Below are 19,705 nucleotides of genomic sequence, written 5' to 3'. Positions count from 1 at the left end.
ATGCAGAGGTCTGCAAATGAGAAAAAGAGCTTGTTTGCCATCTTAAGAATTGCAACGCAGGAGGCACCGGCTTGAGCAGCAACTCAAATGTGCTCTGAGGAAAGTAGAAAACGGCGGGTTCGTAAAGACAACTGACAAAGACGTTCCAGAGACATTACGTACGTTATTTTTACAGAACTACGATCGGGGCAGGCATTCAGTCACTTGGCAGCAATCGGTTGCCTAGCTGCGATTTCTAAAGGGTAAATAAAGAAAACAAGTTCTGGTGGTCTCAGGAGGGCCAGGTCAGAAGTTTCTACTGCATCTGGTGTGGATGTAATTTCCACTTCCTTAATGGCCTACTGACTTCATTTTAGAGCCTTTGACATAAGTGACCCCATGTTGTTGTTCATACTCCTCAAGAGGCCCAACGGACATCCACGTGGACACGTGGAACAGGCAGGGAACGGTCTGGGCTGGGGATGCAAAAGTGAGTCGTCAGCATGAAGCTGGTGTTTAAAGCAGTGCGAGTGAGTGCAGATAAAAAGGAGAAGCAAACTGAAGGCGGAGCTGTGGGAAGCTCCAACGTTCAGCGTTGTGCGTGAGTAGGAGGGTCCAGTAAGGGACACCAGGAAGGAGTGGCCTGCGTGGACTGTGAGGTGCGGGGACGCCAGGCGAATATGGGCCACAAACTTCAAGGGAAAGAAGTGCTTCAGGAAGGAGGCTGTGCCAGTGCTACTGAGAGGTGGTACAGATAAGATGTCTCCCTGGGGGAGGGGGTGGGAGGGACCTGCTGCCTCGGCAGGCGGGATGGGGCCTTTGGAGGAGTCAAGGACATTTCCCCGACTACGTCTTTCTACCTCCAGAGCAAGTTAGTACTTCTTCCGTTTTTGTTTTGTTTTTCTTTTCCTCAGACCAGTGTTACTGTTGGGACTACACAGGGGGAATCTGTCTGTCACGCATTTCCCGAACCAAAGGAGAGCCTTGAATGTGGTTGGCGTTGGTTTCCTAAGCTAGCTGACTTACTCGTTACAATGTAACCCATTCTATACTTGGATGCAGAGTCACTTCATTCCTCTCCCACATGCTTCTTTTCACTGGATTCTTGCAGGTGCCTCCTCAAAGGTTTGGTGAATTTGAACCGGTTTCTGAGATATCATAAGACATCTTGTTCAATAGTGTATCTTCCGTCTTTGGAGTCAGGCACACCTGGGTTTGCAGCCCAGCCTCATCACTTGCTAATTGGGTAAACTTGGCGATTTTATATCACCCATCCGTGCCTCTATTAACTAACTCATCAAGAAAAGAAAAAACCTGGGATACACTTTACAACCCACCCCATAGGGTTGTTCTGAGGACTCAGTGGGACAATCGCTACAATGCCCATTGTCTAGCACACAGTAGAATGAATTATATCAGTTATAGCTTCAGCTACATAGAAATCTGTAACAGATTCAAAGAAAATGCAATGGCTCCCCTCAAATCTTGAGCCAGGATGCTCCAAGATTGGCAACGGGCAAAGGTCTCCTTAAAGGGAGAGCCCTTGAGATCTGACACTTTTCACTGAGCTGCGTCTTCCCCTTGAAGATCTGGTACTACTTACTGTAGCTCCACATTATCCCCCAAGTGATGGGAGAGTCTCTATCCATTGTCAGTATCAGAGGACCAGGGCTTGATTTTATAAAGGGAGCAACTTGTTTCCATTATAGACGCAAATGGAAAACCTGGGTTGGGCCTGTTTGGGGGCTTTCATTTCTCTAACTTAAAAAGGCATTCATTGAAATCATATCCTAAGCACAGGTCTAGTTGCATCCAGGAAGGAGGAATGTAGTCTAACTGCTTTGTTCTCAAACATTATCTTGTTCTGAACCACATGTGGTATGGGATGCGGCAAAATTGATGTCTTTGGTCTTATTATCAGCTGCCCTTGGGCTTCTCAGAGAAATCTTGGAGGCCTGAGTTCACAGCTCTGCTGGAGATTGACAGCTGGAATAAGATGTTCAAATGAGGAACACATCCCATTAAGGTAAAAGTAGACACAGCTGCTAGGTCGAGCTGCAAAGGAATAGAGGAGGAAGGATTTTCAAATTTACTTTCCTGGAGAAAACCATCATCTTGTGTTCATAATAGGACATAATCTGTAAGCAAGTGGCTGAAAGGTGGTCTCAGGTTCCACGTAGAGGTAGGTTTTGGAATCCCCTCTGGTGGGTCGAAATAAGAGCATTATCTGGAGCAACTCTGGGCTAATAGAAGGAGACCTAGATCATTTCAGTTAACTTGGATTCCCTTACCGTGTCTTTTTTTTTTTTTTTAACATCTTTATTGGAGGATAATTGCTTTACAAGGTGTGTTAGTTTCTGCTTTATAACAAAGTGAATCAGTTATACATATACATATATCCCCATATCTCCTCCCTCTTGCGTCTCTCTCCCACCCTCCGTATCCCACCCCTCTAGGTGGTCACAAAGCACCGAGCCGATATCCCTGTGCCATGCGGCTGCTTCCCACTAGCTATCTACCTTACGTTTGTTAGTGTATATATGTCCATGCCTCTGTCTCGCCCTGTCACAGCTCACCCTTCCCCCTCCCCATATCCTCAAGTCGGTTCTCCAGTACGTCTGTGTCTTTATTCCTGTCTTACCTCTAGGTTCTTCATGACATTTTTTTTCCCCTTAAATTCCATATATATGTGTTAGCATACGGTATTTGTCTTTCTCTTTCTGACTTACTTCACTCTGTATGACAGACTCTAGGCCTATCCACCTCATTACAAATAGCTCAATTTCGTTTCTTTTTATGGCTGAGTAATATTCCATTGTATGTATGTGCCACATCTTCTTTATCCATTCATCCGATGATGGGCACTTAGGTTGTTTCCATCTCCCGGCTATTGTAAATAGAGCTGCAATGAAAATTTTGGTACATGAGTCTTTTTGAATTTTGGTTTTCTCAGGGTATATGCCCAGTAGTGGGATTGCTGGGTCATATGGTAGTTCTATTTGTAGTTTTTTAAGGAACCTCCATATTGTTCTCCATAGTGGCTGAACCAATTCACATTCCCAGCAGCAGTGCAAGAGTGTTCCCTTTTCTCCACACCCTCTCCAGCATTTATTGTTTCCAGATTTTTTGATGATGGCCATTCTGACTGGTGTGAGATGATATCTCATTGTAGTTTTGGTTTGCATTTCTCTAATGATTAATGATGTTGAGCATTCTTTCATGTGTTTGTTGGCAGTCTGAATATCTTCTTTGGAGAAATGTCTATTTAGGTCTTCTGCCCACTTTTGGATTGGGTTGTTTGTTTTTTTGTTATTGAGCTGCATGAGCTGCTTGTAAATTTTGGAAATTAATCCACTGTCAGTTGCTTCATTTGCAAATATTTTCTCCCATTCTGAGGGTTGTCTTTTGGTCTTGTTTATGGTATCCTTTGCTATGCAAATCTTTGAAGTTTCATTAGGTCCCATTTGTTTATTTTTGTTTTTATTTCCATTTCTCTAGGAGGTGGGTCAAAAAGGATCTTGCTGTGATTTATGTCATAGAGTGTTCTGCCTATATTTTCCTCTAAGAGTTTGATAGTTTCTCGCCTTATATTTAGGTCTTTAATCCATTTTGAGCTTATTTTTGTGTATGGTGTTAGGGAGTGATCTAATCTCATACTTTTACATGTACCTGTCCACTTTTCCCAGCACCACTTATTGAAGAGGCTGACCTTTCTCCACTGTATATTCCTGCCTCCTTTATCAAAGATAAGGTGACCATATGTGCGTGGGTTTATCTCTGGGCTTTCTATCCTCTTCCATTGATCTATCTTTCTGTTTTTGTGCCAGTACCATACTGTCTTTTTTTTTTTTTTTTTTTTTTAAAACATCTTTATTGGAGTATAATTGCTTTACAATGGTATGTTAGTTTCAGCTTCACAACAAAATGAATCAGTTATATATACACATATGTTCCCATATCTCTTCCCGCTTGCGTCTCCCTCCCTCCCACCCCTCCAGGCGGTCACAAAGCACCGAGCTGATCTCCCTGTGCTATGCGGCTGCTTCCCACTAGCTATCTACCTTACGTTTAGTAGTGTATATATGTCCATGCCTCTTTATCGCTTTGTCACCGTTTACCCTTCCCCCTCCCCATAGCCTCAAGTGCATTCTCTAGTAAGTCTGTGTCTTTATTCCTGTTTCACCCCTAGGTTTTTCATGACATTTTTTTTTTTCTTAAATTCCATATATATGTGTTATCATACGGTATTTGTCTCTCTCTTTCTGACTTACTTCACTCTGTATGACAGACTCTAGGTCTATCCACCTCATTACAAATAGCTCAATTTCATCTCTTTTTATGGCTGAGTAATATTCCATTGTATATATGTGCCACATCTTCTTTATCCATTCATCCGATGATGGACACTTAGGTTGTTTCCATCTCTGGGCTATTGTAAATAGAGCTGCAATGAACATTTTGGTACATGAGTCTTTTTGAATTTTGGTTTTCTCAGGGTATATGCCCAGTAGTGGGATTGCTGGGTCATATGGTAGTTCTATTTGTAGCTTTTTAAGGAACCTCCATACTGTTCTCCACAGTGGCTGTATCAATTTACATTCCCACCAACAGTGTAAGAGGGTTCCCTTTTCTCCACACCCTCTCCAGCATTTGTTGTTTCTAGATTTTTTGATGATGGCCATTCTGACTGGTGTGAGATGATATCTCATTGTCGTTTTGATTTGCATTTCTCTAATGATTAGTGATGTTGAGCATTCTTTCATGTGTTTGTTGGCACTATGTATATCTTCTTTGGAGAAATGTCTATTTAGGTCTTCTGCCCATTTTTGGATTGGGTTGTTTGTTTTTTTGTTATTAAGCTGCATGAGCTGCTTGTAAATTTTGGAGATTAATCCTTTGTCAGTTGCTTCATTTGCAAATATTTTCTCCCATTCTGAGGGTTGTCTTTTTGTCTTCTTTATGGTTTCCTTTGCTGTGCAAAAGCTTTTAAGTTTCATTAGGTCCCATTTGTTTACTTTTGTTTTTATTTCCATTTCTCTAGGAGGTGGGTCAAAAAGGACCTTGCTGTGATTTATGTCATAGAGTGTTCTGCCTATGTTTTCCTCTAAGAGTTTGATAGTTTCTGGCCTTACATTTAGGTCTTTAATCCATTTTGAGCTTATTTTTGTGTATGGTGTTAGGGAGTGATCTAATCTCATACTTTTACATGTAGCTGTCCAGTTTTCCCAGCACCACTTATTGAATAGGCTGTCCTTTCTCCACTGTACATTTCTGCCTCCTTTGTCAAAGATAAGGTGACCATATGTGCGTGGGTTTATCTCTGGGCTTTCTATCCTGTTCCATTGATCTATATTTCTGTTTTTGTGCCAGTACCATACTGTCTTGATTACTGTAGTTTTGTAGTATAGTCTGAAGTCAGGAAGCCTGATTCCTCCAGCTCCATTTTTCGTTCTCAAGATTGCTTTGGCTATTCGGGGTCTTTTGTGTTTCCATACAAATTGTGAAATTTTTTGTTCTAGTTCTGTGAAATATGCCAGTGGTAGTTTCATAGGGATTGCATTGAATCTGTAGATTGCTTTGGGTAGTAGAGTCATTTTCACAATGTTGATTCTTCCAATCCAAGAACATGGTATATCTCTCCATCTATTTGTATCATCTTTAATTTCTTTCATCAGTGTCTTATAATTTTCTGCATACAGGTCTTTTGTCTCCTTAGGTAGGTTTATTCCTAGGTATTTTATTCTTTTTGTTGCAATAGTAAATGGGAGTGTTTTCTTGATTTCACTTTCAGATTTTTCATCATTAGTATATAGGAATGCCAGAGATTTCTGTGCATTAATTTTGTATCCTGCCACTTTACCAAATTCATTGATTAGCTCTAGTAGTTTTCTGGTAGCATCTTTAGGGTTCTCTATGTATAGGATCATGTCATCTGCAAACAGTGACAGCTTTACTTCTTCTTTTCCGATTTGGATTCCTTTTATTTCCTTTTCTTCTCTGATTGCTGTGGCTAAAACTTCCAAAACTATGTTGAATAAGAGTGGTGAGAGTGGGCAACCTTGTCTTGTTCCTGATCTTAGTGGAAATGCTTTCAGTTTTTCACCATTGAGGATGATGTTTGCTGTGGGCTTGTCATATATGGCCTTTATTATGTTGAGGAAAGTTCCCTCTATGCCTACTTTCTGCAGGGTTTTTATCATAAATGGGTGTTGAATTTTGTCAAAAGCTTTCTCTGCATCTATTGAGATGATCATATGGTTTTTCTCCTTCAATTTGTTAATATGGTGTATCCCGTTGATTGATTTGCGTATATTGAAGAATCCTTGCATTCCTGGAATAAACCCCACTTGATCATGGTGTATGATCCGTTTAATGTGCTGTTGGATTCTGTTTGCTAGTATTTTGTTGAGGATCTTTGCATCTATGTTCATCAGTGATATTGGCCTGTAGTTTTCTTTCTTTGTGACATCCTTGTCTGGTTTTGGTATCAGGGTGATGGTGGCCTCGTAGAATGAGTTTGGGAGTGTTCCTCCCTCTGCTATATTTTGGAAGAGTCTGAGAAGGATAGGTGATAGCTCTTCTCTAAATGTTTGATAGAATTCGCCTGTGAAGCCATCTGGTCCTGGGCTTTTGCTTGTTGGAAGATTTTTAATCACAGTTTCAATTTCAGTGCTTGTGATTGGTCTGTTCATATTTTCTATTTCTTCCTGATTCAGTCTTGGCAGGTTGTGCCTTTCTAAGAATTTGTCCATTTCTTCCAGGTTGTCCATTTTATTGGCATAGAGTTGCTTGTAGTAATCTCTCATGATCTTTTGTATTTCTGCAGTGTCAGTTGTTACTTCTCCTTTTTCATTTCTAATTCTATTGATTTGAGTCTTCTCCCTTTTTTTCTTGATGAGTCTAGCTAATGGTTTATCAATTTTGTTTATCCTTTCAAAGAACCAGCTTTTAGTTTTATTGATCTTTGCTATCGTTTCCTTCATTTCTTTTTCATTTATTTCTGATCTGATTTTTATGATTTCTTTCCTCCTGCTAACTTTGGGGGTTTTTTGTTCTTCTTTCTCTAATTGCTTGAGGTGCAAGGTTAGGTTGTTTATTCGAGATGTTTCCTGCTTCTTAAGGTGGGCTTGTATTGCTATAAACTTCCCCCTTAGAACTGCTTTTGCTGCATCCCACAGGTTTTGGGTCGTTGTGTCACCATTGTCATTTGTTTCTAGGTATTTTTTGATTTCCTCTTTGATTTCTTCAGTGATCACTTCATTATTAAGTAGTGTGTTGTTTAGCCTCCATGTGTTTGTATTTTTTACAGATCTTTTCCTGTAATTGATATCTAGTCTCATGGCGTTGTGGTCAGAAAAGATACTTGATACAATTTCAATTTTCTTAAATTTACCAAGGCTTGATTTGTGACCTAAGATATGATCTATCCTGGAGAATGTTCCATGGGCACTTGAGAAAAACGTGTATTCTGTTGTTTTTGGATGGAGTGTCCTATAAATATCAATTAAGTCCATCTTGTTTAATGTATCATTTAAAGCTTGTGTTTCCTTATTTATTTTCATTTTGGATGATCTGTCCATGGGTGAAAGTGGGGTGTTTAAGTCCCCTACTATGAATGTGTTACTGTCGATTTCCCCTTTTATGGCTGTTAGCATTTGCCTTATGTATTGAGGTGCTCCTATGTTGGGTGCATAAATATTTACAATTGTTATATCTTCTTCTTGGATCAATCCCTTGATCATTATGTAGTGTCCTTCTTTGTCTCTTTTAATAGTCCTTATTTTAAAGTCTATTTTGTCTGATATGAGAATTGCTACTCCAGCTTTCTTTTGGTTTCCATTTGCATGGAATATCTTTTTCCATCCCCTTACTTTCAGTCTGTATGTGTCTCTAGGTCTGAAGTGGGTCTCTTGTAGACAGCATATATAAGGGTCTTGTTTTTGTATCCATTCAGCTAATCTGTGTCTTTTGGTGGGAGCATTTAGTCCATTTACATTTAAGGTAATTATTGATATGTATGTTCCTATTCCCATTTTCTAAATTGTTTTGGGTTCGTTATTATAGGTCTTTTCCTTCTCTTGTGTTTCTTGCCTAGAGAAGATCCTTTAGCATTTGTTGTAAAGCTGGTTTGGTGGTGCTGAACTCTCTCAGCTTTTGCTTGTCTGTAAAGGTTTTAATTTCTCCATCAAATCTGAATGAGATCCTTGCTGGGTAGAGTAGTCTTGGCTGCAGGTTTTTCTCCTTCATCACTTTCAGTATGTCCTGCCACTCCCTTCTGGCTTGTAGGGTTTCTGCTGAGAGATCAGCTGTTAACCTTATGGGGATTCCCTTATGTGTTATTTGTTGTTTTTCCCTTGCTGCTTTTAATATGTTTTCTTTGTATTTCATTTTTGACAGTTTGATTAATATGTGTCTTGGCGTATTTCTCCTTGGATTTATCCTGTATGGGACTCTCTGTGCTTCCTGGACTTGATTAACTATTTCCTTTCCCATATTAGGGAAGTTTTCAACTATAATCTCTTCAAATATTTTCTCAGTCCCTTTCTTTTTCTCTTGTTCTTCTGGAACCCCTATAATTCGAATGTTGGTGCATGTAATGTTGTCCCAGAGGTCTCTGAGACTGTCCTCAGTTCTTTTCATTCTTTTTTCTTTATTCTGCTCTGCAGTAGTTAGTTCCACTATTTTATCTTCCAGGTCACTTATCCATTCTTCTGCCTCAGCTATTCTGCTATTGATCCCATCTAGAGTCTTTTTCATTTCATTTATTGTGTTGTTCATCATTGTTTGTTTCATCTTTAGTTCTTCTAGGTCCTTGTTAAATATTTCTTGCATTTTGTCCATTCTATTTCCAAGATTTTGGATCATCTTTACTATCATTATTCTGAATTCTTTTTCAGGTAGACTGCCTATTTCCTCTTCATTTGTTAGGATGGTGCATTTTTATCTTGCTCCTTCATCTGCTGTGTGTTTTTTTTGTCTTCTCATTTTGCTTATCTTACTGTGTTTTATGTCTCTTTTTTGCAGACTGCAGGTTCATACTTCCTGTTGTTTCTGATGTCTGTCCCCAGTGGCTAAGGTTGGTTCAGTGGGTTGTGTAGGCTTCCTGGTGGAGGGTCCTAATGCCTTTGTTCTGGTGGATGAGGCTGGATTTTGTCTCTCTAGTGGGCAGGTCCACATCTGGTGGTGTGTTTTGGGGTCTCTGTGGACTTATTATGATTTTAGGCAGCCTCTCTGCTAATGGGTGGGGTTGTGTTCCTGTTTTGATAGTTGTTTGGCATAGGTTTTCCGGCACTGTAGCTTGCTGGTCGTTGAGCGAAACTGGGTGCCGGTGTTGAGATAGAGATCTCTGGGAGATTTTTGCCGTTTGATATTACGTGGAGCTGGGAGGTCTCTTGTTGACCAGTGTCCTGAAGTTGGCTCTCCCACCTCAGAGGCACAGCACTGACTCCTGGCTGCAGCACCAAGAGCCTTTCATCCACACGGCTTTTCATCTCATAACAGCTGCTAGGTATCTGTGATTCTAACAGAGGATTAAAATGCTGGTGACTTCCTTTTAAAACACATCGTGACTTGGAGCCTGCTAGCAAAGAGATTTCTTTCTAGAAGAAACCCACTTGATCTTCTTGAATTATGGTTTTCTCAGGGTATATGCCCAGTAGTGGGACTGCTGGGTTGTATGGTAGTTCTATTTTTAGTTTTTTAAGGAACCATCACACTGTTCTCCATAGTGGCTGCATCAATTTACATTCCCACCTACAGTGCAAGAGGTTTCCCTTTTCTCCACACCCTCTCCAGCATTTATTGTTTGTAGATTTTTTGATGATGCACATTCTGACTAGTGTGAGGTGATATCTCATTGTAGTTTTGATTTGCATTTCTCTAATGATTAGTGATGTTGAGCATTCTTTCATGTGTTTGTTGGCTGTATATCTTCTTTGGAGAAATGTCTATTTAGGTCTTCTGCCCATTTTTTGGATTGGGTTGTTTGTTTTTTTGATATTGAGGTGCATGAGCTGGTTGTAAATATTGGAGATTATTCCTTTGTCAGTTGCTTCATTTGCAAATATTTTCTCCCATTCTGAGGGTTGTCTTTTGGTCTTGTTTATGGTTTCCTTTGCTGTGCAAATGTTTTGAAGTTTCATTAGGTCCCATTTGTTTATTTTTGTTTTTATTTCCATTTCTCTAGGAAGTCGTCAAAAAGGATCTTGCTGTGATTGATGTCATAGAGTGTTCTGCCTACGTTTTCCTCTAAGGGTTTTATAGTGTCTGGCCTTACATTTAGGTCTTTAATCCATTTTGAGCTTATTTTTGTGTATGGTATTAGGGAGTGTTCTAATTTCATTCTTTTACATGTAGCTGCCCAGTTTTCCCAGCACTGCTTATTGAAGAGGCTGTCTTTTCTCCATTATATATTCTTGCCTCCTTTATCAAAAACAAGGTGACCATATGTGCATGGGTTTATCTCTGGGCTTTCTATCCTGTTCCATTGATCTATATTTCTGTTTCTGTGCCGGTACCATACTGCCTTGATTACCATAGCTTTGTAGTATACTCTGAAGTTTGGGAGCCTGATTCCTCCAGCTCCGTTTTTCTTTCTCAATATTGCTTTGGCTACTTTGGGTCTTTTGTGTTTCCATACAAATTGTGAAATTTTTCGTTCCAGTTTTGTCAAAAATGCCATTGGTAGTTTGATAGGGATTTCCTTGAATCTGTATATTGCTTTGGGTAGTAGAGGCATTTTCACAATGTTGATTCTTCCAATCCAAGAACATGGTATATCTCTCTATCTGTTTGTATCATCTTTAATTTCTTTCATCAGTGGCTTATAGTTTTCTGCATATAGGTCTTTTGTCTCCTTAGGTAGGTTTATTCCTAGATATTTTATTCTTTTTGTTGCAATGGTAAATGGGAGTGTTTCCTTAATTTCTCTTTCAGATTTTTCATCTTTGGGGTATAGGAATGCAAGAGATTTCTGTGCATTAATTTTGTATCCTGCTACTTTACCAAATTCACTGATTAGCTCTAGTAGTTTTCTGGTAGCATTTTTAGGATTCTCTCTATATAGTATCATGTCACCTGCAAACAGTGGCAGCTTTACTTCTTCTTTTCCTGTCTGGTTTCCTTTTATTTCTTTTTCATCTCTGATTGCTGTGGTTAAAACTTCCAAAACTATGTTGAATAATAGTGGTGAGAGTGGGCAACCTTGTCTTGTTCCTGATCTTAGAGGAAATGGTTTCAGTTTTTCACCATTGAGAACAACGTTGGTTGTGGGTTTGTCATATATGGCCTTTATTATGTTGATCTTACTGTGTCTCGACTTGGCCTCTTTGTAGGCACAAAGTTTTGCTGGCACCCATTTTTTCTACCTTGGCTGAACATGTGAGATGAGCTAGGTCTGTCAGGAGTCCTGTTTACATCTGTCCATTTGCTGCAAATGGACCAATTGAAGGCAGAAGCTGGATTGGAGCAAAACATCTGACTTTCACCAAAATTTTATTTAGTTTGATTTTGGGGGGCCTATATTTATTGCCTTATTTTTTAGATTTTCAACTCCAGTATTAATACTTTTACTTATTACTCTGTTCTTCTAAGGATAAAGTGTATAAGACAAGAAAACCTTTTAGTTCTTTGTCATAAGGATAACACTGAATTATTTGCTATATATTATTATCTCCACATTATCTTCTTGGTCACAACTTCCTCTCAAGAACCTTTCATTGGATGAATAAAAGAATAGTGTAGAAAAAATTTTTTTTAAGTGTTGGAAGTGAAAATGCAAGAGAAAGAGAAATTGAGGAAAGTAAGTTCATTCTGCAGGATGGATGGCATAAACCAACTCCACCAGCAGTAAAACATTTCACAGTGTTTTGCTAATATGGGAATATTGATGTATGGTGTTGACAGGTAAGGACATTAGAAAAATAATAATTTTAAATTAAAAATATGCAATTTTTAAATCATTGTAATTTAGGACCTAGACTATTTTCATTTAATTAACATGCAGTGTGATGTTAAAAAATCTAATTCTATTCTAATTTTTGAAGCAAATGTGCATATAGCCTAGGCACAGTATCTGAGATACAATCATTCATGCTCTGTAGAGTTTTGTCCTTTTCTTAAATGATTTTAAAGACGAAAGATCAAATACAGTTGAGTTCTAAAGTAAAGAAAACCATTTTCCTGAAATTCTCAAAGAAGCAGTGAGCAAGAATGAATTAATGAAGTAGAAAGACCAAGCTAAGAAGATGGCAGCAGACGTGGATGCTGCCGTGAAGCTAGGTCAGTCACTTCAGGAGGAGTAGACAGAAGTAGTGTGATGCCCAAACTCGGATGCTGGTACAATCACATTAGAAACAGATGGGAGTTACGTTGTACCGTAAAGAAGACTTTCTAATTTATCATGATAATGTAAATAATCAAAATTACATTAGTACATAAAAATCTATTCCTTTACAATGTCAAGAATCAAGGAAAGGAGATTGTATTATGAACAGAAGCAATCCATTCGACCAACCACAGGAGAAATAGTAAAAGGGTGTTTTCACCCCATTAACCCAGGAGTAGAGGGTGGTGATCCCACAGAGCCCTGAGGGCTCTAAAGAGACTCTGGTGCCTCCGGGCAGACAGGGGCAAATTTTGCTTAAAAAAATTGAAAGCTTCAGTTACCATGATCTCTTGTTCAATGACTTTTATTTCCCCCCATCCTTGCATTCTAGGGGCCACTGGACTGAGTGGTTTCTGTTGTGCCAATAAGGAGGAAACTAGAAGCTTCTTCACCTTTGAGTGCAGTCGGGTCTTCATTCAATGGCAGGTAACTTGTTTCGCAAGGGTGGTGGCCTCACTAGTGATGCTGACCTGCCAGGTCATTGGAGAATATAGGAGTGAGGGCTAGTGGGTGTCTGGGAGTTGGAAATCCCCCCAGGGATTTGGGAGTATCACAGGCAAAGCCAGTCCCAAGGACCCCTCTTACACTTGTATGTTGAATAGGAGTAGCAGAGGGAGAATTTCCCGTCTGTGTATTCGGCTGGATGGATTCAATCCAAAGGGCAAAGGCAGTCTAGCTTGGGCATGTACTGGGTGCTTTTCCTTTCTTTTCTTTTTGGGATTCCACTTCTGGAGTTGGTTGGAAATAGGGATCCTCCTAAGGACCATTTATCCAAGCTGCCTAACAAACTGCCCCGCCCCTGAACGGGAAGCATCTGCATTAGCTCTCTGACACTGGTTTCTGGTGATCACAGAGCAGGCTCTTTTACAGAAGTACCACACACTATATTGTTATCTACCAAATTTTGCCAGTGATGAACAAGGCTATAGCTTCTCCAGGCTAAACATCTTTTCTTCAACTAAACCATCTCCACCCTTAGATGCCATGACATGACTTGAGATTTTGAACGGAATGGTCACCAGTGTTCCCGCTAGCTCTCAAATTCTGTGTCTAAGCTTGTGACTGAAATGAAGATGAACTTCACAGTTGTTTGGAGGTCATAATTATGAATTGAAAACTGAATGTCAAGTGAAGTCTCAGTCTTCAACTACGACACCAAACTCCTCACATTAAGTTGTCCTCTATCCCTGACAACTTTCCTTTTAATTAAAATGCAGCCTGATAGGCAGAATCACGGGGCCCATAAAGCAGTTATGTGATTCACTCAACCATTTATGCATGAGTGACCTATTTAGCTTTTAAAATCCTATTTAATGCCCAAAACTGTATTAGAGAATTCAAACAAAAGCTCACAGGGAGTCCCATAATGAGACTGTTTTTTTTTTAACATCTTTATTGGAGTATAAGTGCTTTACAATAGTGTGTTAGTTTCTGCTTTATAACAAAGTGAATCAGCTATACATATACATATATCCCCATATCCCCTTCCTCTTGAGCCTCCCTCCCACCCTCCCTATCCCACCCTTCTAGGTGGTCACAAAGCACCGAGCTGATCTCCCTGTGCTATGCCGCTACTTCCCACTAACTATCTATTTTACATTTGGTAGTGTATATATGTCCATGTCACTCTCTCACTTTGTCCCAGCTTACCCTTCCCCTTTCCTGTGTCCTCAAGTCCATTCAATGAGACTGTTTTGATTGTTCCAGTGATTAGCCCATTTCCTCCCTCTTTAATAATTTCATTTAGAAAAGTAGTCATTTTAGGAACAAGCAGATTTTCTTAACTGCTTTTCTAGTTTAGTGTGAAATTGGCAAGTGGCCAACCATCTGTGAAACTGCAATTATTACTACTACTTAAAATTTATCAAACCTCTTCAAGTACTATGGAAGTAATTCTCCTCACCTACCTGCAAAGACAAGGGCAAGAAAGGCAGGAATAAGACCCAACATTGCACAAAAGTAGGTATCACCCCATGTTTCAACCTTTTAGCCCCAAATCCCAGAAATGGCATTTGTGGACACTGTTGGGGGAAATGTCAGGTGCAGAAGGCTTTTGACCCACCGCCATGAGGCATGTGCTCTTCAGCACCTGGGGATCTGCTTCTTCCTCCCATGAGGAATTCATGCATGCACACATTTATCCGTTACTCAGCATTTCTTGAAATGGATGGGTGTGTTGCCCTCGAGTGTAATTTACTTCTGAATAATTCCAGCAATACTGCTTCCTTTAGCCTCACATTCTCTCTTGCTTTTACTTTTTTACACATTTAGCAATGACACAGTGGTGAAGATATTCGAGATGTTACCACTGGAACTTCTCTCACTTCACCACCCCTGACCTCAGACGTTTGGGAGGAGAAGCCTGAACAGTAAGATGAGAACCTAGACCGGGGCTGCCCCCCAGGAGTGGAGAATCCAATAACAGCCTCACCACTGCAGGCAGGTGGTCATCCTGATGTTTTAACCTCAGACAGCGACATCTAGCAGCCCAAAGACATAGCTATCCACAGTGCTGCCAAGTTCCCAGGGTTGGGGATGTACTGGTGTAATGCCTCTTAAAGCCAGTGTGACCACACAGCCAGGTTCGCCTGCAACAGACTGAGTCTATGGACCTGTTGTCCAGGCATAATTACTGAGTGCCTGCTTGACGGGTTGGATAATGAATTACACAGCCTATTTACTGCCTGACTGTAGCATTCTCATCTATTTGGTGACATAACACATTCTCAGCCAGTGCGATCACTGTGGGGTAATGAGTTCAGGAAGATTACTCCCCGTTGTGTAAAAAGTAATATTTATCTTTATCCATCCTGAAATTATCCTTCAAGCGTTATGGGATGGTTCCCAGCTCTGACGCTGAGGCCTGGTGAACAAGCTCATTTTCATGCTTTTATAGATTTAGTCATATTACACCAGGCCTTTGTCTATCCAGATGGAAGCCCCTAATTTTAGTGTATTCCCAGGGACCTCCCCACTCTGATCATTAGTTTTCCCTGTTAATCAGGTTGCAGTGTCGTTTGGAGGCGACTTGCCTGGCTGTCTAAAAAGTGACACACAATGCCTTGTCCTTTCAGGCACTAATGAAAGGCCATCTGGTAGGTGTGGGGCTTTCCAGCTGTATTATAATTTTTTTTGAATTAAACATTTTTGACCACATAGAGAATAAAGGACAGAGACTGAGTAGGTGGCCCAGAATGAGTCCTCTGTTTATGTTCACAGAAAGAAAAAAGAAAAAGAAATTTAAAAAATCGAAGAAAAAAGGAAGAGAAGAAAGAAGAAAGAAAGATCAGTGTACATAATTAAGAAGCAATGTTATGCATTCAAAAACACCATTTGTAAGTGAAAAAAGAACTTCACTTTGTTGTTTTTTATCCCAGGGTCAACCTGAAGGAGTAGACTAACATTTTAAGGGTTTGTTAAAAAATTCAAGGGTGGTTTAATTGGACCTCGTGATGCCTTTCTTTCCAAGAACAGGAATTTTACAGAAAAAAGTACTTAGTTGTAGAAGGAAAAGGGGAATATTTTGTAATAGAATATCTTAGCCTTGTACTTTGTATTTCTGATTTAGAAGTTAGATTCCATTAAAAAAAAAAAGATGTGAGAGCCTTCCATGAGCAAGGTGTTTCGTGGGGCCTGAAAATAGATCAGCTGGATTTGATTTCAGTCCCTATTACTGCAGATATTCAATTTGTTTTCCTATGGAACATCAAGACAATACAGTACTTACAGCTCACTTGCTGAATTTTACTTGTTTCTCTTTTTCGTCATGCTAATAATCACAAAAACCATTCAAGTACTGCCTTAGCTTCCCTTTGCAAGAACTTCCAAGCATTTAGGAAACCCAATTCTTTCTCTTAAGAAAATGATAATTCACTGGGAAGGCAGGCTAAACATGACATATATGTTTATTAGGTATACTATGTGGACCCCAATAATTTAGAATTGTTGGACACTTAGACACAGACTGAGTTGAAGTTCAACTGTATTTCATCTATGATCAAAGAGTTTACTAAAGAAAAATAAACAATACTTTAGAGAAAGAGTTACATTTCTCAAGGAAAAACTTTTTTAAAACTGAATCACTCTGTTTAAACAAATTATTTATGTGATGTGCAGTACTGTTCTACTTATAAAAGCAGATCACAATGGATCTCTACTTAAGAGCCCTGTATAAAGGCTGTGTGCCACTCCTTGCTCCTTTTTTCCCTTGAAAAATGACTGTTTTCCTTTTAAGATTTTAAATATATAACTCGGACACACAGTCTTTTTAGCTCATTTAATTTTTGAGGTCTGATTATGAACATAAATGACAAGAACATGTAAATTTATATACAATCGTTTCTCGGTACTTAAAATTACTGGGTGACTGCAGTTCGTGGAGAAGTGACCATGACAAGATGCTGTGTAAGTTCAGAGCAGAAACACAAACAGTCCTGCTTTATAAATGTTAATGCTCTTTCTTTGTCTGGCATTGTGCTGAGGGCAGCTTACACAAAACTTTCTTCTTTATGAGAAATTGTTTCTTGGGGGTAAATTTATAATTGTCCTACATGTGTTTTAAATGTGGGCTTGGAGGTTGTAGCCCCAGAGCCTTCTTAAGTACCTAGATAAATAATTAATTTTGCAAATTACAAATGTGTTTAATTTGGCTTTTCGAAGCTACAGCTCTGAGACCAACTGTGCCCTTCCTAATTTGGAAATATTTTCTTTCTGGTTTTTATTTTGACATGTACCCTGCTATCTACTTTCGTTGCTATTTCTAGCATCCCACAGGAGCTGCTTCCCTGGTTGTCATAGTGCAGACAAACACTCAAGAAAACCAAGAACTCTGTGCTTTCATAAAGCATTTATTTTTATTTGAAAACATTATACAGGCATTACATTGCCACAGCCAGTCCATAGGGGAGCATGCAAATATCAAAAATGGAGAGTTTGTTCAACTTATCGGTGTCAATTTCCTTTTTGGTTCATATTTTCCATTTGCAGTGTCTGGATTAGTGTGCTTTGTTACGTGGCTTGACAGTAGAATCCTACCCATGGGGTAAAATCTGTACTGGTAGCTAGCTGGGGACTACTAAATGGTTACAAATCAAAAACAAACCCAAAACAAACAATACTACACTGCTTGTCAGAAGGTTAATAGCACAAGTTAGCAATACCTAAACTAAACATTGAAACATTTTCATGGGACACAGTGGTGTAAATTTTTCCATTGCTTGTTCTACCTGGTTGTGTATTTCAGAGTTCGGAGCTGTGGGAAAGCGTGACCAAGGCGAGCAGTATCCCCAGTGCAAGTTGTCATTGAGTAAGTGAGGACCACCACTTAGGAGAGCTAAGGTTTGCTTACCCAACCAAATTCTAGACAAATTGCTAAAGTCTCATGTGTGGAGGAGAGAGTGGTTGGTGGTGGATTGAAAAGCTGAAATTTTTGCTGGTGTCTACTGAGGTTATGAAATTTCAGAAACTCAAACAGCTAGAGTTTATGATGTCCTACCCCCATTTCCCACCCCACTCCCAAAGGATCGATGTTTTTACACAGAAAAAAAGTTTGTTTCTTGCTATTTTCTTTTTTCCCCGAAGGGTCAATCTGGAACTCCTGATCTCAGACGATTCAGTACGTTATCAGCCTTTCTAAATGGAGAAGAACCAACACAGTGAGCTACCCCAGTGACATGAAAATCTTGTGTACAAGGACATTGGATGGTAAAGGGTATACAGTGAATTCACCTTAACATTCACACTTGGTTTCCATACAGTGGAGTCAATTAAAATAGCCTAGAAAATAATTCAGATGGCAACTTGTAGCCATCCACTGATTTGCAAACCCTTTTGAAATTTAAATTTGAAAAAAATTCCCAGTCCACCGAGTCGACTTGGAAATACTTTCATCCACTTATTTCTCATAAGACTTTACTAAGCGTCTACAAATTAGTGTCATAAAAATGAATAAAAAAGACTAAAACATTTGGCTTAAAATAAATACTAAGAATGCAATAAATCAAGGAAATTATGCAAACCAAAGGAATGTAAACACAAAAATAAAACCACAGTCTTTAAAGGTCTTCAGATCTGAATGGACAAAATATCAGAGAAAGGTATTTAATTGGTTTAAAAGGTAGCAGAGAGCAAACATTGGCAAAGCTCTTTTAACTTGATATAGCTTTAATGGTGATTTTTTTTTCACTGAAAATAAAACGTGTTTCTAAGGGGATTGAACAGAGATGAGCACAAAATCTGCATGTCAGAAAAGATAGTTTGTCTGCTCCAACTCCAAGGGCAGGACTACCTGTCCTGGGGTAGAGGGCAGGCAGAAGTGTCACATGGGTGCTGGCAGACAGCATGGGATGCTTCTGCCAGCCGTATTTAGGCCTTGTTCAGGCTACTACGGAAATCCTGACTAAGCTGCGATCTGTTCTCTACCTTACAGAGACCCCTCTGATGTTTTGCTTTGCTTGCTTAAGATGTATTGATTTGAATTGCCCCAAACATTTATTTTCCCTTTACAAACCCTGTAACTCTATCGAGGATCTTTTCGACTCGTACTGAAGCCAGCCAAAGGTAAAGACTATTGCACATACTGACATGTAGAATCTATTGTAAATCATAGAGGTTTGTGGTGTTTCTTGATTTTCTGTGTTTGAAGAAAGGGCTATTTTAAGGGCAACAAAATTAGACCGGTGACACACCCCTCAAAGCCTTATCAGGACCCTGTAATATTCTCTGTATCCGTAAGAATGTTGTGTGATATATTCCGCTATTGAATGGATGCCAAATATGACCACAGTGCCAGACTTTTTCATTGGTGGCATTTTTACCACTATAGAATGGCCAGTTCAATCAAACGATCGTCAGAGACTGTTCCACACCAGCACCCCGACTTTGTTGGGAGGCCAAACAACCAATGACACTCCACAGTAAAGTTAATTTCCCATGCTGGTGTATTTCAAAAAGGGTGTCACACAAGAGGGCAGAGGACCATGGCTTTTTCCAATGCCTTGATTGATTTCCATATTATCACTAAAGGAATCTAGGGGGAAAAAGGAAAACCAATATAGTTTTTGAAGAGGGAACATAGGGAGGAGCAGAAAGATTTTAAAAAATGTATGGCCCTAAGCACAAACAATATTATTTCTGGGGTTTCCCATAAGCCGCAGAAACGGAACTTTCCTTATCCTGTTATTACAGGGACTTGATTAGCAGAATCATGTGGCACAACAGAAAGGCAATGGCCTGGAGTAATCAGAGATTGAAATATAAAAAGGCTAAAATGTTTGTTTTATATCTATTCCTAGAATAGAGAATTATATGGTCTGTTGCCACTCCCCACAAGGGTCACAGCAC

The 19,705-nt window shown here is 39.5% G+C and overlaps 1 long non-coding RNA gene across 1 annotated transcript; it reads left to right on the top strand.

Moving 5' to 3' along the window:
* Nucleotides 1-448: 448 nt before the first annotated feature.
* LOC141276019 (uncharacterized) lies at nucleotides 449-18,077 on the top strand. The gene is made up of 6 exons (XR_012324806.1): nucleotides 449-724; nucleotides 12,696-12,790; nucleotides 14,636-14,807; nucleotides 15,588-15,699; nucleotides 17,607-17,669; nucleotides 17,945-18,077. It is a non-coding gene; the product is annotated as an uncharacterized lncRNA (long non-coding RNA).
* The last annotated feature ends 1,628 nt before the right edge of the window (nucleotides 18,078-19,705 follow it).

The sequence above is a fragment of the Tursiops truncatus genome, chromosome 12 (genome assembly GCF_011762595.2).
Source record: "Tursiops truncatus isolate mTurTru1 chromosome 12, mTurTru1.mat.Y, whole genome shotgun sequence".
In the NCBI taxonomy this organism is placed as follows: domain Eukaryota; kingdom Metazoa; phylum Chordata; class Mammalia; order Artiodactyla; family Delphinidae; genus Tursiops; species Tursiops truncatus.
Note: the sequence above shows the minus strand (reverse complement) of the source record. Positions and strands in the feature narration are given on the sequence as shown.